General features: G+C 41.1%; 1 protein-coding gene across 5 annotated transcripts in view; it reads right to left on the reverse strand.

Moving 5' to 3' along the window:
• LOC308179437 (uncharacterized protein) overlaps positions 1-26,597 on the reverse strand; it is a 131,272-nt gene that overhangs the window by 6,775 nt on the left and 97,900 nt on the right. For all 5 annotated transcript variants that reach the window (XR_013940367.1, XR_013940368.1, XR_013940369.1 and 2 more), the window contains 3 exons: positions 24,471-24,592; positions 16,002-20,921; positions 11,719-11,872 (listed from right to left, as the gene is read on the reverse strand). The gene's annotated coding sequence lies outside the window, so the exon portion shown is untranslated. The remainder of the gene's footprint in view (positions 1-11,718; positions 11,873-16,001; positions 20,922-24,470; positions 24,593-26,597) is intronic.

The following is a 26,597-nucleotide window of genomic DNA, read 5'->3' on the forward strand; positions in this document are numbered from 1 at the left end:
TGAAGCTCCTACTAGCCCTCTAGGCAGAGAGTGGGCCTGTTGGGTCATGGTTTCATACCATCAAAGAGATAGATTTCATCTTTCAGATGTTGTTGTGCTCGCTTGGTAAGAATTCAGCTTATTAAAAGGTGTGAAATAAGATACAGGATAAAAATACTACAAGAGAGAAAAATTTAAAAGATTTAAGGCTAAAAGGCAAAGTAAATATGGAAATAACATTTGGCGAACACATTCTGAGAACAAAACTCCAAGTTTATTCGTTGGAATAGATCGCAGGGTAGGTCTGGATGGGTGATGTAGCTTGATGTGCTATGACCTTGGAAGCAGGCAGTCAGGCAACACCCCGTGCTGCACATGTGGAATGTGCAGCTTTTGGCATGGGAGCTCAAATATTAAAGTTGGCCCATAAATCTGAGTACAGTTTTTAGTGTTTAAGAAATTTATTTTATCTGGATTAAAGTCCTCTTCCCCTTTGGCATTAGAAGGTGTTTATGGCTGTTAAAACAAGAATTGCAAAATATTGCCCTGAAATACATATGGATTTATCCTGCCAAGCTTACAAGGTTTACTCTGCAGTTCAGAATTAAAAAAAAAAGAAAAAAAAAAAGAAAAAAAAAGTCTGTCAGAGGCAGTATGGCCTTTCTAGACAAAGTGCAGGAAAAATATAAGCAAATTACAATTTTTTTAATTCTAACAGTTGTCTTGCTTTACTGTATCAGGAAAAGATAACGTAAAGGCTCTGTTATAAGCCCTAGGAAATCTTTGTTCTTCTTTAAGTCACGTTCAAGTTCTGTTACAATAGAGGAATGAAAAATGTGGCCTATGGTCTGTGATCACTGACCACATTAGAGCCTGAACCAATGCAGCTCTCGTGGGTTTCTGCTGCCAGTTTGTCTTCAGTTATCTCCTACCTCATCTCCCTTCAAATATGAATTCTTTCTTTTCTAGAAATACCCTTTCTCTTCTTGCAAATCATGTAACTGTGAATAAAAGCTCTCCGAGAGTTGACTTTAACACATCCTTGTAATTGTAGGGCTATTTTGATTGTACTCTGATGTAAAAAATTTCACACACTGTTAAAAGAAAGAAAACCAGGATTCTTTAGAAAACAGTATCACAGTAAAATCACAGTATACACTCAACTGAAGCACTGCCTAACGCATTTCTATATGGATACATGACAAGAGTTGCCACCTGAAAACATACAATAAACTCCTTCTAGACAACAGCTCCAGAACTTCAGGTCTTTTAGCAACCAATGTGCAGATTCTTTGTAAGGAAGTGATCATTTTTAATATCTCATTGTACATATATCCATCACTCATACTCAAGTCATTACAGGCACTATTAAATTTGAATTGCAATTTTTCCTCTCCTCTTTTCTCTAGATTTGCTTTTCTTATCATTAAAAGTATACCTGACAGTAGCACCCCAGCTTTTTATACTTCTAGATTTCTCAGGCTAAAAAGTTAGGTTGCAAACTGATGAGAAAAGAAACCATTGAACAAGTTTGGGACCCGAAAAGGGTTGTGCAGTTGTTCCTGCTGTATCCTGAACAAAACTGGGGTGAACAGAAACCAGTTTGAAGTAGATACCATTGTCATGGACTTTGTCATTTAAAGAGAGAAGCTCAACTAAAAACTAAAAAAGTTAGTGAGTCACAGGTGCATTGACAAAAATGCAAAGGTTATGTCCATGCATTTCACTTTCCTCAGGCACACGCATTACAGTATTTGTATTAATTTCTACTTTTGATGCCTGTTCTCCCTTCTGTCCTTCCTTTCCCCCATCCTGCTCCAAGTCTGGGAGTGTGAACAACTAGGAAGGACCCACTGGAGGCCCATCAGTGATAATGAGATTAAGTGAGAAATGTTTTGGTTTACATTCTGCTACTGCTCTCTTACTTCTTTAAGGCCATTTTGTTCCGGACCCTAAGTATCAGGACTTCCTTTTGGCCACAAAGCTGTCAAGTTCACTCACAGCTCAGTTGTAAGAAATGTAAATCAGAGCAAATAGTGAGTTCTAGCTAAATCCTGTCTTCAAGCCACATATAAACTGTATTTTTATAGAAAACAAAACATACGGAAGATGATGTTTGCTCTGTGAAAGATCCACGTATTAAAATAATTCATTAGATGTCTTTGATATTATTTTTTCAGTTTTATGCATTCGGTTATCCATCAACTGCAGATAAATGTTGTGCTGAAAGCTTTTGCTGAAATTCAGAGAATGAATAAAAGAATTAGAGGCATAGCACTTCCACAGATGCCCTGTGTTGACATCCCTATTTCCAAGCCTTGTTAAATGAAACAATTCATTTCTCTGTGATTTTAAGGTTTCACGGGCCCTAACCTTAAAAAGGAATTACAGAGGAAATCCTATTTTACTAGGATTTTTACAAGGATACTATTTTACATTCCTACTACTAACAACTTAAAAGATTAGTCTTAGAAGAAATTATACTCATAGGTAATAAAATATTTCAACTGCTTTTGATTTAATTACTCAGGAAACTAGCCACAGCTTGAAATGTTTGTTTAACGGGAACCTATCTTTCAGACTGCTGGGCAAGCTTAGAGATATCTGTTCATCCTTCTGTTTTTCTGCAGGCCAGCGAATGCTGCTTTACTGCTTTTTTGGATTTTTCTGACAGAAACCACTCATCTCAGGAAGAAACTGAAACGGCTGTCTTTGCTTGACATGTGATAAAATGATTTTTACAGTAATATTTATTGTTTCCTTGCATGCAGACTGAAGCCTCTTGGCCTCACTTAAGACATACAACAAAACTAATACCTACGTATCATCTCAGTTAATATTTTTTGCTGAAAATTCTTTGACTGAGATTTTATGCAGAAGAGCATTCAAAATGTGAATGGGTTTGCAAAACCAGATGGAAGGAGTAACATCGACCTGGTTATGACAGCAGCAGGCTTTCTGGCCCAAAGCAGGAATTGTCCTTGCCTTCTTGTTCTTTACCATCCACTGCCCGTTTGGACTAAGAGCAGTTCATATTAGAAACCTTATTTTCTGAAGGCTGTAGATGATTTTGTTCTTGTCTAATCCGGGATGACCTTCGGTTTCCTGGCACATGGACACAACTTGGGCAAAGATCAACTCTGCTGATTTAAACAAACCTTTCCACTTGTATTAGGAAACAAGCAGTGGTTGTACTCACTGATTATTTTGTATTTATCCCGGCTTTTGGGGTACAGCCTTATTCTGAGATTAGTTTTTTTTTTTTTGATAGAAGTATGGCGAGTGTTGCTAACAGAGATTTTTTAAGACGATTGACAAAGCTACAAGTCAGGCACACAGCAGTGTCTAAATTCTGTTCTAGAACTCCAAGCTAATACAGTGTTTGACAAAACACATTTGGTGTTCCAAATTCATACTTGGAAGAAATATTTTTGGGTAAAATCTAAACTAAAATCACAGCTGTTCAGCTTGAGGAAAATGAGAAAGTTATTCATGCTACTGAATCTCTATTTTGTCTTTTAATGTTAGCCCAGGATGATGGACTGTACAAATGCATGCAAGTCTTTATTTTGTTGCTGTTTAGCACAGCAGACACAGAAAGTCTTTACTAACATCCAACAGGACACAGACCCCCGGAGTTGCAGGGTGAGCAAATTCCCAGTCTCTAGATCTCTCCTCAGGGTATTAAGAACACAGAAGACAGCAAAATTGAAGAAAGGAATTGGGAGCGTAAGAGCTGGATAACATTTAAAGCATTATCCTCAATTCCCTTCATGGTTTTAGGGAAGTCAATTGGCTTCTGAATGTCTGTCTGTAATATAGGCCCAGTATTTCAGGTAATACTTGCAGATTTTAAACAAAGAATTACATCAGCGTGGCAAAAAGTTATTCCAGAACACTATTTTTGAAGTAGTGATACCATATATGTGCCAAAATCCAGTTTGCAGCTTCAGAGCCAGGAGTCCATCAGTTCCATCCGTTTGCAGACGCTGTGTCTACAGCGTCGCACTTGCTTCTGCCGCAGGCTAATACCTGAGGTCAAACTCTGTCATCATGCCCGCTGCCTGGATGCTGCTGTGTACTTTGGCTCCAGCCTGGGGTCAGCCAGCGATCTCCCTATCAGGGACGTTCTGGCACAGGGTGGGAATCAATACTCAAACCCTGCCTCTCGGCAGCAAGGGCACAAGTCCCCGGAGAGCACGTAAGCAGACATTCAGGCGGTACCAAAGGCAACAGAATTCCTTTAAGTTCAGTTTTCAAATACAATATGAGCTGCGGCACTTTAGCCTGTACACAAACTTTGCAGCCGAACAGCTGGGAAATCACTTTGGCATTGTTTGTGTCAATAAACACAAAGCAATCGGGAGATGTATTCTGTAATGATTCTGATACCCACCTCACTTCAGGAGAACCCACATTTAATAAAGCACTTGTAACTTCGCTGCAGGGTTCTGGTGGTCTGTTTAGACAAGGCACAGCAGCCCAAGTCGGACGCACTGTACGTATCAAACCCAGTATTTGGTCAACAACATTCCTTCAGATCAAGTTTCGTAAGTAGTGGTCAGCTAGTCGGGCCGTGCAGAAATAAGTCCCAAACTGTGCTACCAGAACAGTTCCTGTCTCCTATAATTACTTCTACTAGGAGATGGCTGCCAAATTCTTCCCAGTGGACATATGGTCTCAGCAGGTAGGAACAGGCTGAAAGTGCTTTTCTTGCACTGACGTCAGTGGGGGAAGTATGACTGAATTCAGCTCCCACGAAAATTAAATATTACCTGACTAGTGCCTACTTTTCAAGAGAACAGTAGCTTGGCCTGCTTCTTTCTACAGCTTCCTGAGAGATCCTGATACTTTTTCTTCCAAATAGGAAGTGTCTTTACAGTTAATTAGAAGATAACACCAGTCAGCTTCTGCTAATTATTTGTATTTTCGCTTAACGGTTATAAATCTACTTGTTCAGGTATTATTACAAGCTAATATTTGTCTTGTAAGATGCATTACTCATTACAATTAGCAAGTAGAAATAGATTAGTCATGCGCAAACAATCTCATAAATGAAGTATTTATGCCCCCTTTGGGGATGGAAAGGAAGGTAATTTGAGCCCTTTATGATTATCAAGGGAAACCTGAGTTGTCTCCTCTATACACATCATTGTTTCGGGATTTCTTCTGGGGCAAACTAACTGGATGTGGGCTTCCTTTAAAGTCCAGTAGCACTGCTAGAAGCTGTGTTAGTGATTTAATGAAAACCATCAGGTGTTACCTTTTCTTAGGACTGCCAGTCTGCATTGTTCAATCGAAAGTCATTTTTTTTCTTCCAGAAATCTTTTCAGTTAATGTGTCTGCTTTTCCTGAGGCTGGAAGAAACCTTCTCTTCACTTGTACGATATTAGCTGTGAACAAGACCTTTATCCAGACTTAGTGCTCCTATTACCCCTCACTGAGAAAGGGAGGCTGAAGGTTACAGACCTGGCTTGAAGTGATTCAGACTGGGATGTCACCGAAAGCTGTGTGAGTGTGTGACCAGTGGCTTGCAGCTGAGCAGGCAGCTCCCTGCAAGACTGCTCTCAAAAAAATCCAAGCTGTGGTCAAGAGCTTCCAGAAGTACCTTCCAAGGTAAGGGCTACGCAATGAACTGGTTGAACATGTTAGTCCCCAGGTATACCTATGGGAAGCACGAAAGGAATGGGTCTGTAAAAGCCTATTGCTTTTTATTCCACTCTCCATTGGCTTTTCTTTATGTCACTTCTTCCTTTCCAATTTGATTAGCCACTCAAAAAGCTCTCTTGTTTGTGTGTGGCCAACGCATCCTAAAAAGTAATTTTAAAAACAGGCTAAGTCAATACTCGAGACCATTTACAGATTAAAAACCTAAGTCATTTCACAAAAGTGAATTTAACAACTGCATTAACCTAATACTTCCTTCGCTGCTTATGCCACTTTCTTGCATGGGGCACAGGTAAGTGCACTACTACTGACAGTGCAACACGTCACTCTGTTTCTCCTCATGTTTTGTTTTGTTTTTTTCTCTTCGCTATTCTTCATTTCCTCTAGTATTTGGAAAAAAAAAAAAGAAAAAAAAACCAACTACCTCACATCTCTTCCCAAAGGAAACATTTTCTCCACGTAAAGAAGTTGTCAAGCTTCTTGGAAAGGTATCAGGAGCAGGGAAAAAAAGGAATATGTGTTGCTGTGTTTAGCACAATTACAGAAATAGGTCACATATTGTTTCTGAAAGAAATGGATCACCAGAATACAGCCCCCCCCAACTCATCCCGGTCTCCCTCTCGCCACCCCCGTACACAGAGCTTGAAGCATTCCAATATCCTTGCCAAATTCCCTCACAAATACTTTAATTCTTTACGTGCATGTCTCATTCCATCTGTTCCACATGCTCTTTACGCCATTTACATTCATTGGCAGAGGCTGTGAGATGACACCACACGTTATAAATTTGCCGTGTTTTAAAGTGGCTTAGGTACACCGAAAGGGAAAAGCAGAGCAGCTCAAGGTCTGCGCTTTTCTCCTACAGACCTGGGTTAATTCAGCTGCAGGGCAAACTGCACGTGAGTGTCACCAGCAGGTTTTCAGATCAGTAAGGCTGTGGCTGTGAAACGTGCTACATTATGCCTTCAGGTTCAAAAGGGAAAAACAAAAAAAGGCAATCCTCTGCAGGATTTATGAAGTGACTGCGTGTATAAGAGATTCTGTGCCCAAACAAACAACAAAGAAAAGGCAAGCGTGATGTAAAAGGGGAATAAAGGAAAGCTGTGCTCAGTGGGAAAGGCAGTGCTTAGGCATATGCACTGGTATCACTTGTGAAGCAAATGCTATCGGTCTGATCCTTCACCACAGGGGCACACCACAAAAATGGGCCCACAAACTCTGAGTCTTCAACCTTTGCCTTCGGGAAATGCGCGGTTGGTTTGGGGGTTTTGCAGTATGGTCACTCCAGCCCACAACGAGCCCTAAGTCCGTCAGTGAACGCAGAGGGGCCATCTGTTGGACACAGATTTAAGAGTAGTTTCCAGGATAAGAACAGGAAAAGAAAAAGCTCTTCAGGTTTCAACACAGGGACATTTGTACAACCAAAACACAGATCAGCTGTGTGTTTGGCCATGTGCCTTAAACTCCTTGAACAAGCTATATGAAAACCTCAAGCCATAAAATTTCACTTAAGTGCTGGACACCAAACCTTTTCCTTCACCTGCATAAAAGCAGCTCAGATAAAAGAAACTCAAACGTAAAGGACACAGAAGAGTCGAATGGAGATTCAACTCAAAAGCACCACAGAAGCTGAAGCTCAGAAGTGGCCAGGCTCACGGAAGGCAGCTGCAAGGCATCTGCTGGTCCCCTGCACACCCAAACATTGGTGTATCCTACTGCACGGAGAGAGGCTTCCTGGCCACCACAATGCAAAGCCAGGTGCTAGAAATCAGTGTTAGAAGCATCCATTTCTCAGACCATTGTGCAATCCCATTGCTTCACTACTATTATTAAGATGTTGTGAAAATACATATTATATCTCATCTGAGGTCAGTCTGCAGTTCTTACAGCTTACTTACCTGGCCAGACAGATTCCTCAACCTTTACCTCTCCATTTTTTCACATTCCTTTCCTCGTCTAATTTTTCCTGTTCAGCTTGTGCGCTCTACCCAACACCTTGTTATCTTCCACCCCATCTCTCTCTTTTTTCCCTGCCTGTTATTACTACATTGGCTTTAATGTTTTCCCGCTCCCATTTGTTGCCAATGTATAGTTTTCAACCGCTGTGAAAACGTTTGATTCATGCACTTCATTGTTTCTCCTGCAAAGGAATCATCATCTAAAATAACCTGCATATGCTAGTAGTAAAAGCAGTAAAGGAGAGACTGCCATCCCATGCTCGCTCTCACAGTTTGACATCTTTTTGGCTGCTGCATAGCAAATGAGAAATAAGAAAGGTAAACAACTGCCACTATCCTGAATGGGGAAGAAGCTTGAGATAGTTTTTTCAGCATGGCATTGGATTTGGGATGCAGGTTTTTTCATGTCAAGGAAGAATAAAGGCTAGATTCCGTGTTATCCAAACACGTGCCCCATACAGATGTGCCAAGTCAGTGTAGAATAGTATGTCTTTGATTCAGGACCACTTCACATCTTCCTGCTGAAAAAAGCAGAGAAGAATCAAGAGCTTGAGGTGCTGGCATCATACTTAGTTGGTTTGGTCTACACCTGAGAGCTACCAGACAAGTTAATCTGACAGGAAAAGCACTGAGGGCTAGATTTACAATGAACTTAGGCTGACGCGTGAGCCTGTCTGAAAGAAGGCACTCTTCTTCCAGAAAGGCGTCCACAGGCATGTGTTCAGGACATACATTCGTGAAGGAAGTTTAGTTCCTCAGAAAGGCAGTCACAGAAGATAACGTGTTGCTGAGAGGACTCTTAGCCCAGCCAGCGGGAAACACTGAAGAAAGCCATGGTACAAAGTCTCTCCCTTCAACAAGGCTGGATACCTCTTGGTCCTCAGAAACAAGACGTTGACCTTCATGGCCACCTTTGCTCAACTCTGATGCAACTGGATCCCCAGCCAAGAACATTCTTCTCAAGTTTAGGAACCTAAGGTCTTTTTCTAGAAAATATTTTCTTAAGACAGTGGGGTAATGTCCCCTTTTAATCCAGTAACAAGGAAGTGGGAGACATCTGCCTGTGGAGGTTCAAACCCGCATCTCCCATGAAAATGACCTAACTGCTAAATTACAGGGTGTTCTAGGTGAAGTGTTCTCCACCCATCCTTTGATGATAGTCCATTGTGCGGCAGAGTGAAAGATACACTGGGCAAAAGAGAAGGAGAATTATTAAAGCCTGGTGATTAAGGCACTGACTTATTTTGCCTTGTTTTACCACTTACTGCTTTACCTAATGACATCGTGGTAGGCACCTTGCAAAAGAATGCTCTTCGAACCACAGAACCCCCAATCAATCCTTCAGTGAATTTGCTCATCTCATGAATTTACTTACCTACAAGTTAATTTCCCTTCTAACTTTATTTCATCTTTTAGATTTTCTTCTCTTTTTTAGGTGCCTATTGTCTTCGCTAATTACTGCATTATCTTTACATTTGAACATTTCATCCTTTGCATGTGCTGTTTGCATAACGGTGGAGAGAAAGAAATCATGTTAGAAGACCAGGAGGATGGGATACAATAAATGACTCAGTAAAACCATCCATGTAAGTCAGTCCTACTAGCTCCACTTCATCAAATTTAAGCAGTTCTACATTACAAGAGATATTAATTCATTTTATACTTTGCCTTCTTTCCAGGCAGATTTGAAATTTCACTTCTTCACATCATAAAGTATTACAGAACAATGTTATACACTGCATGTATCATTTATGGTTTCTTATATTACTTTGTGACCATATATTTGGGAGCCAGAACGACGTGAGAATGAAAACTATGAGAAATATTTCCTATTCTCTGGTTAAGTTGCCAAGCATCTACACGTAGAAACAGAGAAGTGAGGAAAGTTCCCAACACAAATGTGTCTGCAAAGTCGCAGCCAATACAGAACGCTCTGCCATGTAATAAAGACAGCACCTTGAGCTGTCTTTATTGTAAATATGATCACACGGAAACAAAGTGCATGCTTTTGTTCTAATGTCCAAAGGTTTTTAAAGGAGAAAATAATCTTTGTTTAAAAAGTTGTGTTTTCAAAATAATTCTAACAAAAAAGTGAGTATGGAATAAAATCCCTATCCAAAGAGCTTCATTAGTATTTCTGTTTTACAAGTGAAATGTCATGAGCAAAGACATTGGAAACAACAAGAGTTGTTATCTACATCAGTTTAAGGTAGGGTTTAGTGTCTCCTGTGGTTTAGGTATGAAAAAGTCTCCTAAATATCGGGGAAACTGGTCACATGCACAGCGTGTAGAGAAGAAACAAGAGTACTCAGCTGACACATGAGGAGAAGCGACAGCACGGGGAAAGCACGGTATGTATTCACATTAAGCACCAGCCATACAGCGATTTGAATCAAATAAGTCTGAGTAGTAAGCCCAGTGGGACTTGGGCCAAAAGGGTGAAAGGAAGGGAACAGGAGGGTGGCTGCACATTTCAGTTGTGATTCAGGAAGTCCTGGAATCTTTCCTGACCCTCTAGGTCGGAATTTCTGACTCGACACCCTGCTTTGACTCAGAATAGGAAACTGTATCCTAACTGCATGTTTCTTTTTATAGAGTAAACTTTATTGCCAACTTCCTTTGGAGCACAAGATTATTCCTCACAGTCTTTAAGCAAGACGCCAATCATAGGACACAAGTGCAAGAAAACGTGATCTCTGTTCCCGAAACATAACACAGGCTTTATCCAAAATGAAAACAACAGAACCAAAGTTTGTCTTTATTACCCATCTCAGTAAATACAGTATGCTCCGAGGGTTTTTAAAAGCAGCTGGCTAATTTTCTCCTCCCCCTTTAAACTTGGCCAACATGAAACGATAGTGGTATGGTCCAAGAAATGCTTGCCAGGATTAGAGGCTAAATTGGAGATTTCTTGTGTAATGCAGTAACAGGCTGGGGATGGGAATATGTGCCCTCGTAGACACACTGATCACAAGGACTTCCACTAAATTCACCGGAGAGGAGATAGGCTGTCCTAGAGTATGAGAAGAGACAGCTCAAAGCTGCTTTGGACACTGGAACCGATAACTTTGCAAACAGCAGAATAGAATATACCTTCTGCAATGTATTTAGCTTTTGCGTTGATTACACCTTGAAAAGGAAGAGGTTTAAAATAATTGTTTCCCCTTTTGTATTATTTTATCTTTGAAAAGGGTAATTTGATTCTTTCAGCATTTCCATTGAATAGAGAAGACCAGAAATGCATTAAAAAACAAACCACACATAAATCATGTAAGCAAAGCAATACCTCTCAAAACCTTTTCAAAGCTTGAGCCAGCACCACCTCTTTGAAAAAGATGCACTTCACATATTTAATCAGCCTCGATCATTCCATCCTATTGTCTCTCACATGCAATTTTTTGAGTGAATGAATAATGCCAGATCAAGTGATGTTAATTAATTGTTCACTTCCCTTCTTACTGAGGCTTTTCTTTAAGGCTATGAAGGGGGCAAAGACAGCAGGCGTGCTCCAGCTCTTGTCATCCAATTTGAGCTTGAATGAAAGAGAGGTGACTTGCCCAGCATTATGAAAAAATATATAGAGAAGCAACCAAACAGAAACTGTAGAACCAAGTCAAACACTTAAATTAAAAGGTCTTTTGCCCCATCCAAGAATTTTAAAAATAATATATCTTTAAGGATCAGAATTCCAGACAAAGGTGTTTGTAATACTGCATTTTAAATTGCTTGTTCTGTAAAGGAAATTAGTTTTAGGTAGTAAGCCAGTATTTTAAGTAGTAAGCCAGTGGTAAGATGTAAAGAAAGTCTTCCTATACGACAAAAAATCTATGAGTTTATGTTATAATATCTGTTTTCCAGAAAGACTTTTACTCTCCTCAATCCCATCCAGTGTTATTACTGTGGGAACTGCCTGTCTTTGTTACAATTAGGTAAAAGAATTTTGTACTGCATCATTAAAACACAGGTAAAATGCATACGTTTTGATTTTCTTCTTCATATTTTACCATTAACAAATAAATAAATTGCCGTATCTAGAAAGTGGACCTGAAAATACTGTGTCCTCACGTGCATGGTCTCATTGAAATCAAAGGAGAGCAAAGAGCACAGGACTTACAGTAGGGTGAGTTTCTGTTCCTGGAAATACGCATCCAACTGCACTCAGCAAGCATCTGTAGCACATGGATTTAGCCCTTTCTTCAGTTTGCAATGCATGAAGAGTCCAATTCCTGTGGATTTGTTTCATCAGGTCCCCTGAACTGACTTTTGTCCTTGCAACAGGAGAAATAACATTTCAAAATTAGTAATGTAATTACTAATGAAATTTGTAATTACTAATGAAATTTCTACCATTTCCAAAATTGACAAATTCATCCAAGCCCCACTGATTTTCAGGAGGACTGCCAGGTGCCCAGGTCCCATTCCAACAAATATTTTCAAAATTTCACTCTCTATCTTTATCTATTTGCCGCATATGTCATGGAAATCACAGAATGGCCTGGGTTGAAATCTGAACTGGATGCCTTGTCTTGCCCTCTACCTTTTCTCAAATAAAGTGTTCTAGGGAGGAGGACACAGATTTCAAAATGGCTACATAAATACTTTTGCTGGAAATTACTACCAAAATACAATTACACTGGTATTTGTGATTTTTAATTTGCTTTTCATGCTACCTTAGGCATGGACACACACACATACACAAATGTATTTGTATGAGTCTGGACGGACAAAAAAAATTCAACAGAATATCCAGCATACACCTAGGTGAGATTTAGGATTTTATTCCAATTAATATTCACTGCTGCTATTTCATTGGATTTATTCATTCTAATTAGCTGCGATTTAAAGAGAAAATCCTGCTTGCATTGCCTCGAGGCACGCAGAAGCAGCAACTGACGTTGGCTTTAACACGTTCTTCCTACACAAGGGAAGGAAAAGTTACCTTCCCCAGTACAAATACTGAAAGGATTCAGACCCATTTCATCCCAGGGGTCTCCTCCCTCTGGAATTCTCTGCACGTGACAGAAAGGATGGATTGGAGGGACAGTGACAGCTTCCCCAGCCAACCGCTCCAGCCCAGCTGCTAATGGAAGGCAATGCAGACATCTTTAAGGCAGCACTGTAGGGAAATTAATTCTTCCCACATGCTGGTAACAGCCCTGCCCGTAACCCAGGCTGCAGGGATTTGTCTCTAACGGCAAATTTTAGCTAGCAGGTTTGCAGAGTTATTGCCTCGTGATGAAGTCAGATTAGAGAAGCTAGTCACAGAAGTGTGCGAACCCTCGCCAACTTCTCCAACAGACCACAGACTGTTCACAGTTCCTCCAAGAAAATTTCCCTATCCCGTAAGAACCAGCTTAAAATGGTTGCTAGCAGCCCGACTTCAGTCCTGGTCTCGATCTTGGTCCTGGGCATTCAAGGTAAACCAGAGGAATATTCTTCCCTCTGGCCTGTTCTGTGTTGTCTGAGCAGAGCCCGTGCATGGAGCTCCCATAGATGTCAGTGAAAGTTTTATGCATGAAATGAATGCAGAAAGGCAGCTGAAATCTGCTCTGCGGCTAAGGCATCTGCATTGCAGATTGGAGAGGAAAATTTTGCCCTGAGTGCCAAATCTCATCTTTTAAGAGGAAAACTATTTTTGTTTTACACAAGTGCAGAAAATGATCATTTGGGTAATATGGAACTCAGAAGTTTAAAAGTTAAAAAATGCAACCTTCCTGTCATTTCACAAAGTATTTTAAAAATAGTTCATGTATTTATTTATTTATTAAAACACTTCTATTTCCACATGTTTGTAAGACTGACAGTAACAACACATGGTATAAATATATATATGTATATTTGCTTGCTAATTTTCAAAACAATTTTGAAAACCTAAGCTGATGTGCAGCGATAACTAATCACTATTGATGTGGGGAAAGGCAGCACCATTAAGGAGCAAGAGATAACTGTACCAAAATCAGAGGAGACTTTGATAGCAGCAGTGGACAGTCATATTGGGATCGCAATGTTTCACTGCAGTTTGGAACACGAAGAAAAGCGTGCCATGTAACACTTACATTTTGAAAACATAGTCAAGGATTTAGAAGTGGGTAAGCACTCGTTCAAGTTTGGGGTTACGTTTCAGATCTAACACATTTGGTCATGACTATCATGAGTGCCCTGGGATACTTCATTCCATCTTTACTGCAACCTCCACTGCTTGAAAAATGAGGGATGGGGAAATAAAAAGCTTCCTTGTTCTTTGATTCATACACTAGACGATGCTTTTTCCTTCTCTTCTCCTCTTTGCCCCACATTAATGATAAATCCAACATGCAATTTTCTGCCATTTCAAAGCCCAGTTTAAGTATGGGTTTAATGAATGCTTACAAAGAGTAGGTACATTTATTGATACACCTGATGATCTCAAAAATAGGTACTTATGCTTACAAAGTAAGTGTAGTGGAAGCTTTGTGTTATATTTCAGCTGGAAATGGGTTTCTTCACTAGAAATATGTTTTGTAGCAGTGGCATAGAATTAAGAGTGCAGTGATGGAGCAGTAAAACAGACAGGTTCAGCAGTGTCAATGACTGCAGGATGCAAAAAGAAATTGCTTTGACACATAAACTACTTTTTAAAATCAAATATAGTAAGTCCATTCAAGAAGCTCTAGCCTCAAATCCCATATCAATCAGTCTTTGAGAATAATGATAGAGGACAGCCTCTTTTTGTGTGCACGTGACAGTGCTTCAAGCACTCCTGCTACTCCTTTTCATTAGCCTGAATATGGTGATGCCTTTAACAGATACCTGCATCGATGACAGAGGAAATTATTTACATATTTGTAAAATCCTGTATGTGAGCAACCTGCCACTGTACCTGACCTCAAGTAATCTCCATCGGTTTCCAGATGAGCAGCTGAGTTTGTGAGTTGCAACTCATGCTGAGATCTCTTCAGCAAAGTAGTGTATCCAGCAAAGAAGTAAAACAGATGACAAACCCAAACAACGTTGCTTCATATTAGAGTTCAGTAATACTGCTTTTCACAATTTGGCTTTCCTTTCTCTGTTGCCATCTATGTGCTTCAAGGAGATATTCCTCCCAACAGCCCTTATGTTAATCCAGACAGTCTCTGTTGGCTTGGATGAAGCAGATAATGACTTAATCTGAGATTTGATGTAATAGTAAATGAAAATTGGCCCTGACATCAAACGCATTTTGGTAAAGGGACATGGTCTTAATTATTGCCTGTAAACAATCCATCTGTTCCCCTGAAAAAAAAGTTTTTAAAAAGTGTTCTGTGTATAATTTCAGAAGATGGGATCCTGTAATGTTTTCTGTTTGAGATGGCTCTTCATAATTCTTACTGTGATTGTCCCTGTTACATATACCAAAAACTGACAATTAATGAGCAAATGAATAAGACCCACCTATCAGCCAGGCACTGGCTGTACTCGTATAGCCAGAGAAACAATTACCTCACTATCTGCTTCAGAAAATGAAAACAAGGAAAAAACCAAACTCTTAGTGACATACTTGTTTTGAACATTGTGTGCATTTCTTTCCCCCTGTATCAATACAGTTAGCTCATGTTCTTTTTTCATCAGGTTACAGTACATTTCACTCTGTCAGCATGATATAATTTGCAACTGAGGTGATATATCTCCCTTGTTGAAATAAAGGATCTTTTCATACCGCTTAACAAAGCTCTGATTCTAATCACATTCATCACTATTTGGTTCTGAAATTTGCTGGAATATTTACATTAAGGAAAACAAAGCGATCTGAATAGACAATCTGAAAGGGAAAATCAAGCTTTACAGATTAAAAACGTGGCTATATCCGAACCCTTGAGAAGAGAAGCTGGTAGAACCTTAAAAGTTGCCATTAAAACACTTCACTTACAGCTAATCTCTCTTTCAAAGATTTAGCAAGGAAAAAAAGGGTTTGAATGAGACAAATCACAATTTCATAACAGTTAAATTACTTAAGGAATACTTACATAGGATTTTGTCTTATCCTTTCACTTGGTCCAGGAATGATGGATTCATTATATGAATTGTGATTCATGAGGGAGGGAATGAATAAGGAGGTGTGGGGGACATTTCTTTCAGCTAACAGCAATTAACATTTTGAATGGACTCACTGTATACCTTTCTTACATAGCAATATTCATATTTTAGAACCAAGAAAATTTTAGGAGTGTTTTCCATCAAATAACAGCCTTATTTGCCAAAACTGATGCCTGTAATTGATATTTGTACTTTGTATGAAAAACAACTTGTGAATGAGAATGACCAAATTTATACTCGTGTCACCGGTATGCATACTTGTAAATTAATTTCTAGGTAGCATTGTGAATGCTGTGATACGTTTTTTATATAATGGTCCTTAAGTTCTTTAAAAGCACCGATTACCTTATCGCGTAGGGAGGATTGTCCTTATTTCACATGCACAGACACTGAGGAGCAGAGCCATGCAAGGACCCTGCAGCAGTGACAAAGTTGTATTAACTGGTTATCTTCAGCTTGGAGAAGGGGTAAAGAAGAGAGATGTAAATCCCGAGCAGGACAGATGAAGTGGATGAAATATTAATATTTAGCATTTCTCACATTACAAGGAACAAGGATCCATGGTGAAGAAATGCAGTAATTTAGTTTAAAACCAGACAAAACAAAGATATTCTCTTTTAGACATTTCATAATTGAAACTGTCAAGTTCATTGATGCAGGATTTTGTGGAGGCAACATGACTCGAAAGGGCTTAAAATATTTCATGGAGGACTGATCCACTGCTACTTATTAAACATGATGACTTAGGTGAGACCCTCATATAAAGATACACCATAAACTACAACTGCAAGGGGCCAGGAGGACACGAAAGCAGGACTTTATCCTATGCATAGTCTATATGCAGCTCTAGTTTACCCAGCACAGCAGTTGTTGGTTGTATATTATTCAGGTGCCATAAATACACAGAAGTCAGGTGAGCTGCCCTGACATCCTCAGAGTTTTCAAAGAGAATTTCTACTTTGACTGGGAGTACAGGGATAAACAGGGGTACGTTTAAGCGGCCCTCTGCGGGAGGTCTGGGTTCTGAAACAAGGTCACAGCATGGCTTTGGATTCTGGGTCCTCATCCTGGGGCAGGAGCAGCCAAAATACCACAAGGATAAGCAATCTGAAATTACAAGATAATTTAACCACTTAAACAAAATAATTATACACAGCTTCTAGCCCAAAATTCATCGTAAGTCATCTTAAAATTCTTGACCCACATCCAGTCAGCTTTCTCCTTTTCTCCCCGATCCATTCTTTGAGGAGGAATGAAGAAACCCGCACAGAGCTGTGCAGAAACCCAGGCATACTTCTGGTACGTAGAACCGGACATCTGAATAGAGACCTAGTTTCCTCTCCCTACTTTCTGCTCTGGAGAACTTCGTTCTTCGGAGAGGAAGGAAGACACCAGGTTCCAGGGACGAGATGATCCTGTTAACTTTACATTTGCTGTCGAGCCCGGCCGAGGGCCGTCCCGCCTCAGAGCGCTCCTCCTTCCCACAGCCCCTCAGAGGGCGCAGGCCGTGTCCAGCGCTCAGGCCGAAGAAACTCTCCGACTGCATTCCCCAGCTCCGCCTGAACTTTCGACCCCATTGTATACTCTGATTACTGGAACCAGCAGGATTATTTCCACGACCTACTTTCTAGTATGTTTTGCTGCTGCAGAGTGGTATGGCCCGAGTGCTTCTCGATGCTGCAGTTTTCGTGTGGCAGGAGCTGTTCAGCTGCCACATTAAAACTCGTATGGAATAAAACGGTGCTCCTGAACTCTCTGCAAATACGTGACTGTTATTTCCAGCAAAACAGCTTTTAAAAAAGCAAGCTTTCTGCTGCTGGAAGCTCCCAAGACATTGCAATAAACAGTTTTTGAGTGGTTCCTCAAACTCATCGACCCTGAAGTCAGAAAAACAGAGAGAGAAAGCCAAAGAGAGTTTTCTTCGTGGCTTTATTAATTAAGCAGCTGCTCCTGAGGGATTAGTAGGCGTACACCCTGCTCCAGAGACAAACGTATGTTCTGCCCTTGATGTACAGCAAGGCATTGTCTGTGTCACATCCAGCTACCAGAACAACGGCACCTCTGCAGCAAGGCATCTTCCGTCCCACCCTGCTCCCAACTCTAAACCTTCCCCTTGTCTGCCAATACACCTTCTTACATTTAAGTTGTCCTCAGATTGCCCTGGCCTCAGAAGTTTTGTCATTTCAGATGAAACACCCTAATAAGCAGTGTCATTCACATCCTTTGGCAGGATGGATATGAAAGTGGTATGTTTGCTCTTTATGAGACTGAACTTACCCAGTTACACACACCATAAGAAAGGTAACGTTTTCACCCTTCCAGATTGCATCCTTTCTGCTGCCCTCAACTCTTGAATTCCTTTCACAAAACTGTAAATAATAGATAGTGTCAAGGTTCCCAGCAAAAGATTACAGAAGCCTCTTGTCGTTCAGCCAAAGAGTGCAGACCCTTTGACAGAGGGCACGTGTGTCTGCGCTGCTGTGTGAGCACAGGGCTCCTGAGCCCTGCTAAAATCAGTGGAAGTACCGTGGTAGAAAAGAAAAGACTATCAGGCACCCACTGTTTTATAGGGGGGCTTGCTTTGGTGACATTATGCAGTGAGTGGGTTCTTCTTGGCAAAGCCCTATCTTTATTGCATGTTTTACTAGGTCTGTCTAAACCTTAAGTAAGTCAGGTAGGAGCTGACCCAGCAGAGCTAGGCATTGCCATTTGACTGCCAGGGTTAAACTGGCTTCTCTTCTACTTTACGTTTATTTCCAGTATCAATGTAGCTGAACTTTTCCTTGTAATTCTGAGTATAGTTTTAATTGCTGTCTGAACAGCCGCCACCCAGCAGCTTATCTACATTACTGCTGCTTGACAGGACTGTAAAAGGAGAGATAAACCCAATAGCAGGAGGTCCACTGCCTTAATGGCCATTGGCTTCAATAATTAACAAGCAAGGAAAAGAAAAACAAATACCGAGCACCAGACCAGTGGTGCTGGCCCCAGAAGAATCCCTGGTGCAAGGACGCCTTCTCACTGGTGCACTGACCAGTCACACTGCTTATTTCTTTTTTATGTGATGCCTCTTTCTTCTCCAGAAATCTCTCTGCTTTCTAATACCGTGATGTCCCTGCATCTCCAGCCAGAGTCCCAGACCTTCATCCCAGCCATTGTCATCCTTGGTGTTCTAAGTTGAATACTTCCTTAACTCTACACAGTTACATAAAAGTTGAAAAAAATGTACGAAATATCACTTAAGAGAAGCAAAGAAACAAAGCCAAACTATACAAGAAAACTCTGAATAAGGCAAACATCCTGGGGTTATGATAAAACCAAAAATGACTGAGTTTCTCCGTCAAGTGAAATTCACTCCTTAGTTTACCTTGAGCTTCCTATATCACCCAAGGACAGGGAATTCATACCACCTCCTGGAGGTACAATGAAATCCTAACACTCTTATTCCAAAGAAGAGGTGCAAAAGCTTTCAGGAGGGCTGTGTCCTGAACATAAACTTCCCAGGCTTTGTCCAAAGCAGAAATCACTGGTGAATAACCCTGAAGCACAGCACTGGATTAAGCTCGAGGACATTTGCAGAGCGGGCAGGCTAAATCACTTCCAAGTTTGGCTATCTCCACGGTCGCACTGATCTGGAGCAAGTGAGTTGGGATGCTTTCTGCAGACCCCTGCCATACTCCCCGGCCCTGTGCTAAGAGGAGATGGTGAGATTTTGCAACAACACTGGGGTACCATAGGCACTAGATGGGTTGTTTTGGGCAGTTTGCATACACACTGACCCTAACACAGGGCGGGATGAAAGAATGCACAGAAAATGAAACTGATCTAGACAGTATTAGGCAACACTGTGAATAGTTTAAGCACTTCTACGAAGCACAAGGAAACACAGTAGCAGGATCTGTTTGTTCTTCTGGGGTAAATATCTCCGCTGTAGAAATCCATAACAAACACTCTGTAAAGAGCTATAGCCCTGTGTACTCCAGATGGCCCCTGGCCAACATCACTTACTCTGTAGGAGCCTCGTTGGAGACATTTTTGGAACCAGTCTTGACTGACTGACATTCATCCTTCTCTCTCCTGCTATAAAAAGGAAGGATACATTTGCCTGCATGTTGTTTTTAAATGAGCTGCTTTTGATAGTGTTATGGAGGAAAAATAAACGTACACATTATTAATAAGCCACTGAAAATAAGGTAGTGTATTTGGAGTGTCTACATTTCAGCCTGTTCATAACCCAGAAGGAAATACTTTTATTGCCACGTCGTCAATGCCAGAATTAGTCCCCAGATTTTGACTTGGGTTGTTCGTCCTCCACACCATCAGAGAAGAGAATTCATGCAGCTATTTTCGGGAAGCAGAGCATGGTCAGAACACAGGACCTGGACCCAAGACCTGAAGTATAAGAGGCTCAGCAGACACAGGACAAGATGATGCGTTGCCCTTCTTGAAAGTCTTTCCTTTCCAACCCTGCTTTTAAAGCCACTCCATCATCAAATTTCCACACATGTATAAGGCTGCTCCTTTGTTTGTGAAAGGGATGAAAAGCCATTAAAGTTCTCGTAATGTCATCTTTGTGATTCTTCTTTCCCCAGTACTAACACCAGTAGGATTCTCAGGACCCAGAAACTGGGAACTCTGTCATGAATTAAATGTGTTTAGGCTTAAATGACTTTAAAGCATCCGGTTCCAATAAAGTTATTGCAGTATTTCAGTTTTATGGTACATACAATTAACATGCACTCTAAGTTCACTGAATGCTTCAATAAACACGACGGTTTGATGGGCTTTCTTCTTCCACCCTAGCAATAGTTTAACTCAGAAGTAGCCATTTCCGCATAAAGGGATATGAGATGTCCCGTCTCTGGGGGTGCAGGTGCATGGGAACATAAGGGAACATTGTGGAAATCGCAGCGCAGCGAGATTGCTGTTTTGTTCAGAAATCTGTCAGGGCTCCAGAATGAACGCTCAGATGATCAAGCTGCCAAGCAGGAGTGGGTAGAGGAAAAGGGTGAAGTAGGAACTCTGAGCTGCATTACAAAATTCTGGAGTGACATAACAAGCGAGCGTACCTAAGTCCTTACAGTTTCAGTAAAACAGCCACAAAATATGTCTCCTTGAAATTCACTTTCATTGCTGGGCTGTAAATAAACTTTGTCTTCCATGTCTGTCTCTGCAACAGGCTTTTCCTTATGAATATAAAGGACTGAGGTCCTCCCTCTGCTCGGTGTTTCCTTTCTCGTGTGTGCTGGAGAGCCGTTCCCAGGGCTGGGGAAACCAAGAGAGGGAGGTCTGAACAAGGATGGCCAGGGACAGAGCAACTGTTAGATGAGAGCCTCTTACTAAGCTAACAGGTTCAGATGGATTTGCTTTTCTACGTATGTTGCTACCTTTAGGCCTGAAAATATTACTTTATAAGGAGACTGGCCTACAAACACCTGAGCCAAATTCTTGGCCAGGGCTCAAACAACACGATCTGGAAAAATAATAATAATAAATAAATAAATAAATAAAGATACATAGAGAGAGAGTTTTCCTTTATCTACCTGCATTCTCCTGGGAACAGGAAAGCCATCCTGAAGTTCTCTTCTCTAAGCCACCGACACCATGCTTTTCCTCCCCTTGCTTGATCCTACTGGCATTGTCATCATTCAAGAAAAGTTAATTTATCCACCCTGAATTTACTTTCTTTCTGAGACAGTAATTTCAGCAGGCATGGCTTAGAACTGGGTCTCCTGCCAGCACTGCTATTGGTCTGCTGTGACCTTAGGCAAGTTATTTAACCTCTGAATGTCTCAATTTGCCAGTCCGATGAATGGCGATGAAAACTGTTTCATGATAATAAACTTTCTTAAAAAGTTATTAAATACCTTGCAATTACTGGATAAAGATTATTTTTAGCTGTTCAGCAGAATGCCTTCTCTTACCAGACATTGTAAACAGCTACTGGCCAAGCCTAGAGACCAGACACCTCCGAAGTGACAAATTAATTTTCTCAGCAGAGCAACACCACCTTATGCACGTCTCAGCTTTGTGCCCTCCTTTCCCAGACACATGGTCTTTTCTGAATTCATTTCTTAAGCACAGTGAAATACACGCTTCTGGCTGCTGAGCCAGACAGTACTTGTTTCTAGGTCAACCAGCCATGATAGCTTATTTGAAACGGGGGTGAAATAAAAGATTGGCTTATTTAATTTTTTTAATGTAACTGTGTTCCATTCATTCCCTCTTTCCAATCATTCACCTTCAGGAATCATCTTTGATTCTGCTTGCTCTTGTGTAATGCTCAAATTACCAACAGCTGATCAAATAGCACAGTTTCTAAGCAGTGACCCCAAATTCTTGGAGAGCCACAGAAGACACAGAAATGTGACCTGACCTGCTTAACCCTGTCTGACCTTCCTTGCCACGCAGTCTGACCTGACCTCACTCCTTTTATTCTTCCCAACACACTTTAATAGAATCCACCGGAGGAAAGCAGTGGGGGGAGAAGTAGTCAGCCTGCCTTAACGTCTTATTTCAGAGAAGTGTTTCCTTAGCTAAACATTATAACTCTCAACAGTGATTTCCAAATTGCTGGAACATTACCTCCCACCTCGTCACTGTAACCAGCTCTTTGCTTGGTACATATTCGAGAGTATTCTTGAGCCACCATGCCTTTGCCAGCAGCAAATTACAGCAAACAGAACACATTCCTGCGCAAGAATTTCTCGGTATTGCAGAAAACTTCCTTTTCTGTAGATAAGAATATTTGGGAATTTTATCCATCAGTTTGATAGATGCTTCCACTCTGCTCAGATTTGTTGGGAGAGGATTTGGAGGTTTTGGTTTGTCCTGCTGCTATATAATCCTTATGATAGAAGAATAAGTAACCATAAAGAGTTGCAAGAGCAAACCACCCCTGGTAAGAAAGAGCCAGGATTAGCAATAACCACACTACTGGATTTTAGCCAGTGACTCCTCATCACTTACTCCTCTCCCTGTTTCAAAAGCACAGAGATACTTCTGCCTTTCCAGGAGACCTGTATTTGCAGGCAAGTCTGAAAACTCAGAGACATAACAGATGTCTCCCTTCCCTTTAAATTTTTGCTTTTCTCTCCACTTACATAATGCTAATTAATTTGGGCTGAAGATAGCTGAAATCTCCTATTCGTTGCTTCCACAGCATACATTCCAGCCTTGCTGCTCTCATAAGCAGCCTGATCAGCATTACTCTGTATGTTCCTGCCAAATGCAAAGTGCTATTTTAACTAAACCCCATGTCTCCCCTTGCCCCCATAACATGAAATATCACTGCTTTTGAATGGATTCAGCGTAGGATAATCATTTACACTAAGAAGTGCAAGTTGGTTTCCAGAATATGCACTCAAAAGCATTTCCCAATCACTATAAAGAAAGTTTTCTGTCTTCCCAAGGAGAACGATCTAAAAAATCAGGCACACAGAAGAGAAATAAAACTATTGAAATGGAAGGCACCTACGCCAAGGAGCTCCTGTGTATGGAAATTCACCTGCATGGTGAGGTTCTACCAGAGGGTAGGGAAGAACCCAAGGGAATATTGAAAACTGCATCTGAAAAAATGGGTTATCTCATGTCACTGTGTTGATCTGGAAATCAGGACAATTCTGTAATTTTGGCATTACATGATGTGTGGGAAGAGTTGGCAACACAAAGCTCTAGCTCTCTCCAAGCTCAGCTGGCATCAGGAAGACCATGCCTGGTTGGCAAAATGGATGCTAGAAAAACCAAGAGCACCCTGACCGGATACTCCAGAAGAATAACGCTGGACTGAAAGAACCCGACACCCAAAGCTAGAGTCGGCCCTGTGAAAAGTCAAGCTAATTTTTAACTGTCCTCCTAAAGGGAGGTTTGGAATACAATATAGGTGTCCCAGCAGACTTAGAAATGGAGTATTTTTTTAAGAGTATGAGAAAGCAGACTTTGCTAATCAAAAGAGTCCTCTTGTAGGGTGATGAGTTCCAGCTTTCAAGACTTTCACAACATTTCTTCCAATAGCTCCATAATGAAAAAGGAAAAAGTCATGGTGCTGGGCTGGATACCTCATTCTGAAATTTATAACACCCACCGCATCAAGTTTGCCTTGCAACATTTCTAACATCAAGGTAGTCTACATACCCCCATATTACCAAGAGCCTGGACACACGTTTGAGAACTGTGTGCTGCCTCCTCTTTTTCATTCCTGCCCGCTTGTTTCATACTATAAATCCTTCAAGACAGACTCTCTGTTTTTGTTGTTTGGAAAACACATGGCAAAGAAATAATAATGCCACCACTGCCATTGTGCCACATCACCATGGCTTCTTCAGCTTTTCACCACCAGAATAAAAAACAGGTCAAAGTATGTATTTTATATATGTGTAGAAAATTTGATTCAAGAGCCTCACCCTAGCTGCACACATCATGCAAAGAACCCATTGTAGTGAAGGACAGAATCTCACTCAAGACAAGACCTGAGCTGGAAACCAGAATCTGGAAGGGGAGCTGTAATAAGTCAGATGTGATATGCACTGACATAACTTCTCAGGGAAGCCTGCACAGTAAACTCTTCCTCGGTGCCTGCCAAAGGCCAGTGTCATCATTCCTCATGTTACTCTAGGAGCCCACAAAGTAGTTACTCTTAATATTAATTATTTTTATTGATGACTATTCTGAATCAGCCATCAGGTAATGAATAAGTTCCTGAGTTGTCTTCATAATGCTCATTTTTTTCTTTGCATCTATTGAGATATCCCTTAATGAGCCTGAGAAAGTGTGATTGAACATTGGCACAGAAAGAGGACTTATGCAATGAATTACCTCCAGCGAAGGCCTGAGTCTGCTGCTTTTAGCATGCCTCTGCTAATCCAGTGTGCAAGATGAGCAGACCTGGGGATGAGCACACAGCTATGCCACTGTGTTAGCAAAGATCCCCTGTTGGACTGGATGAGAGAATTGAGAGGTTTTATTATTTTTGATGGTTAAAGAAAAGTACCTGGTAAACAGTACACATCCTATCAGCAGTGCAGAAGAAAGACATCAACCATGCAGAGAAACGGCAGAGAAGAATCTATAGTAAGTGGTGGAAAAGTATAGGCAGCGATAAACACAGATAGTATTTCCCAGAGTTTGATCAAGATTTCTTCACGCTGTGTTGTTTGGTCACTCTTTTCACACCCAGATTTTCCCAGTGTTTACACCTCAGGCTCATTTCGTACTTGTTCCTGCCTTCCTTTCCTGTTTATTGCCTTTTCCTACCTCTGATCTACTTCCAGAGTCTCCTATCCAAAAAAATCAAAAGCAAGAATGATTTTTTTTGCTGTCCTTACCTTCCTTGTTCATTTTATTTTTAACCATTTGACTTCTTATCAACTGCAGGCTCCTTTGGAAAGACTCCTGTTTTGATTGCACTCAGTGGGCCCAGCTGTGGACCTCTCAGTGCCCCTTCACTATAACAAATACGTGTCATTAATTAAATACATTCTCAGCACTTCAAATGTTAACAGCACAGGAAAATCCTGTTTGAAATTTCAGGAAAATAACCTGACCATCCTTGACTACAGATCTGCTTAGTTTGATTGCTCTTAGTCCTACTTCCCCACTTTTATACTTTGTCTCCCGAATGCCATTTGCTGAAAACAAAAACTACAGCAGGTATTTCCTGAAGATATTTGCTTTCTCTGCTTCAGTGCCTTCCTTGGCAATTTATGATCTTCCGTGCAAAATGTTTTTTCCTATTTATTCTTGGTTTCCAAATATATATATATATATATAAAAAAAAAAAAACCTTTCCTCCATTTATTTTTGTGTCAAAAGCCAGTCTAAATCCCTAAGTCTCAGCTTTCCAGAGTGTGATTTATTTGTCCTAACCCAGGCACCTCTGTCAGGGTGATACAAGGAAGACATCTAAGTTAGATCAAATGACCCTCCCTCTGGAATTGCCCTCCAGCCTTCCCAGACTGCAGGCAGAGCTCCTGAGTTATTCCTCAAGATGGATGCCAAAGCCCTGAGTTACCCAAGCGAAGTCCTCCTCAGCACCCCGAGAACAAGGTAGACAGCAAGGACAAGGACTCTTTCCATTTTCTAATGCTCATGACGCACAGTCAGACTCAGAGCGAAGAAAGGCACTTCCAGGATCTGCAACCTGGCAGCCCCTCTGCTGGACAGGCTCCTCCACCCAATTTGGTTTAAAATCCCAGAATCATAGAACAGTTTGGGTTGGAAGGGACCTCGAAGACCATCCCGTTCCTGCCCCCCTGCCATGGCAGAGATGTCACCCACTGGATCAGGTTGCCCAGAGCCCCATCCAGCCTGGTCCTGAGCACCTCCAGGCATGGGGCATCCACAGCTCCTCTGGGCAGCCTGTGCCAAGGCCTCACCACCCTCCGAGTAAAGAATTTATGTCATCTAATCTAAATCTCCCCTCTTTTAGAGTTTTAAAGCTTCTTTTTAATGAAGCAGAGATGACTTTCAGTTCATAAGAACACTCAGGAGCTCTGACAGGTAGAACTCGCCTTTCTTACAGTAGCCAGCCCCTGCTGCACCTCTGTACAGAAATAATTCGAGATTTATTTGTCCAGAAAGGATCAGCCTTTTTGTGCATCTTACTCATCCTACTCACCTGGAAAAAGGAGTTTTGGGCTCTGATCCCTGCTTCCAGGACTGTTCTCCAAGTTCACATCAGCCAGTTAGTGAATAGTTTATAAAATCTCTTATCATATCTAGCCCTAAGGAGCAAACTCGCACAGCTTCTGGTTTACTGAAGTCCCTGTACTTACGGATCCTGAGGCTATCTTTAGACAGTTGTTCCCTCACAGCCTCCGTGGACCTTTTGAATCTTCTCACAAGTGCTTGTCTCTTTACAGTAAATAGACATGGGAGCTGAGATGAAAATTATTCTGCCTGAATCATTTGGCCTCGATACCCTGCAGACAGCTTCCCTCTGCA

The sequence above is a fragment of the Anser brachyrhynchus genome, assembly GCF_964034855.1.
Source record: "Anser brachyrhynchus genome assembly, chromosome: 17".
NCBI classification, from domain to species: domain Eukaryota; kingdom Metazoa; phylum Chordata; class Aves; order Anseriformes; family Anatidae; genus Anser; species Anser brachyrhynchus.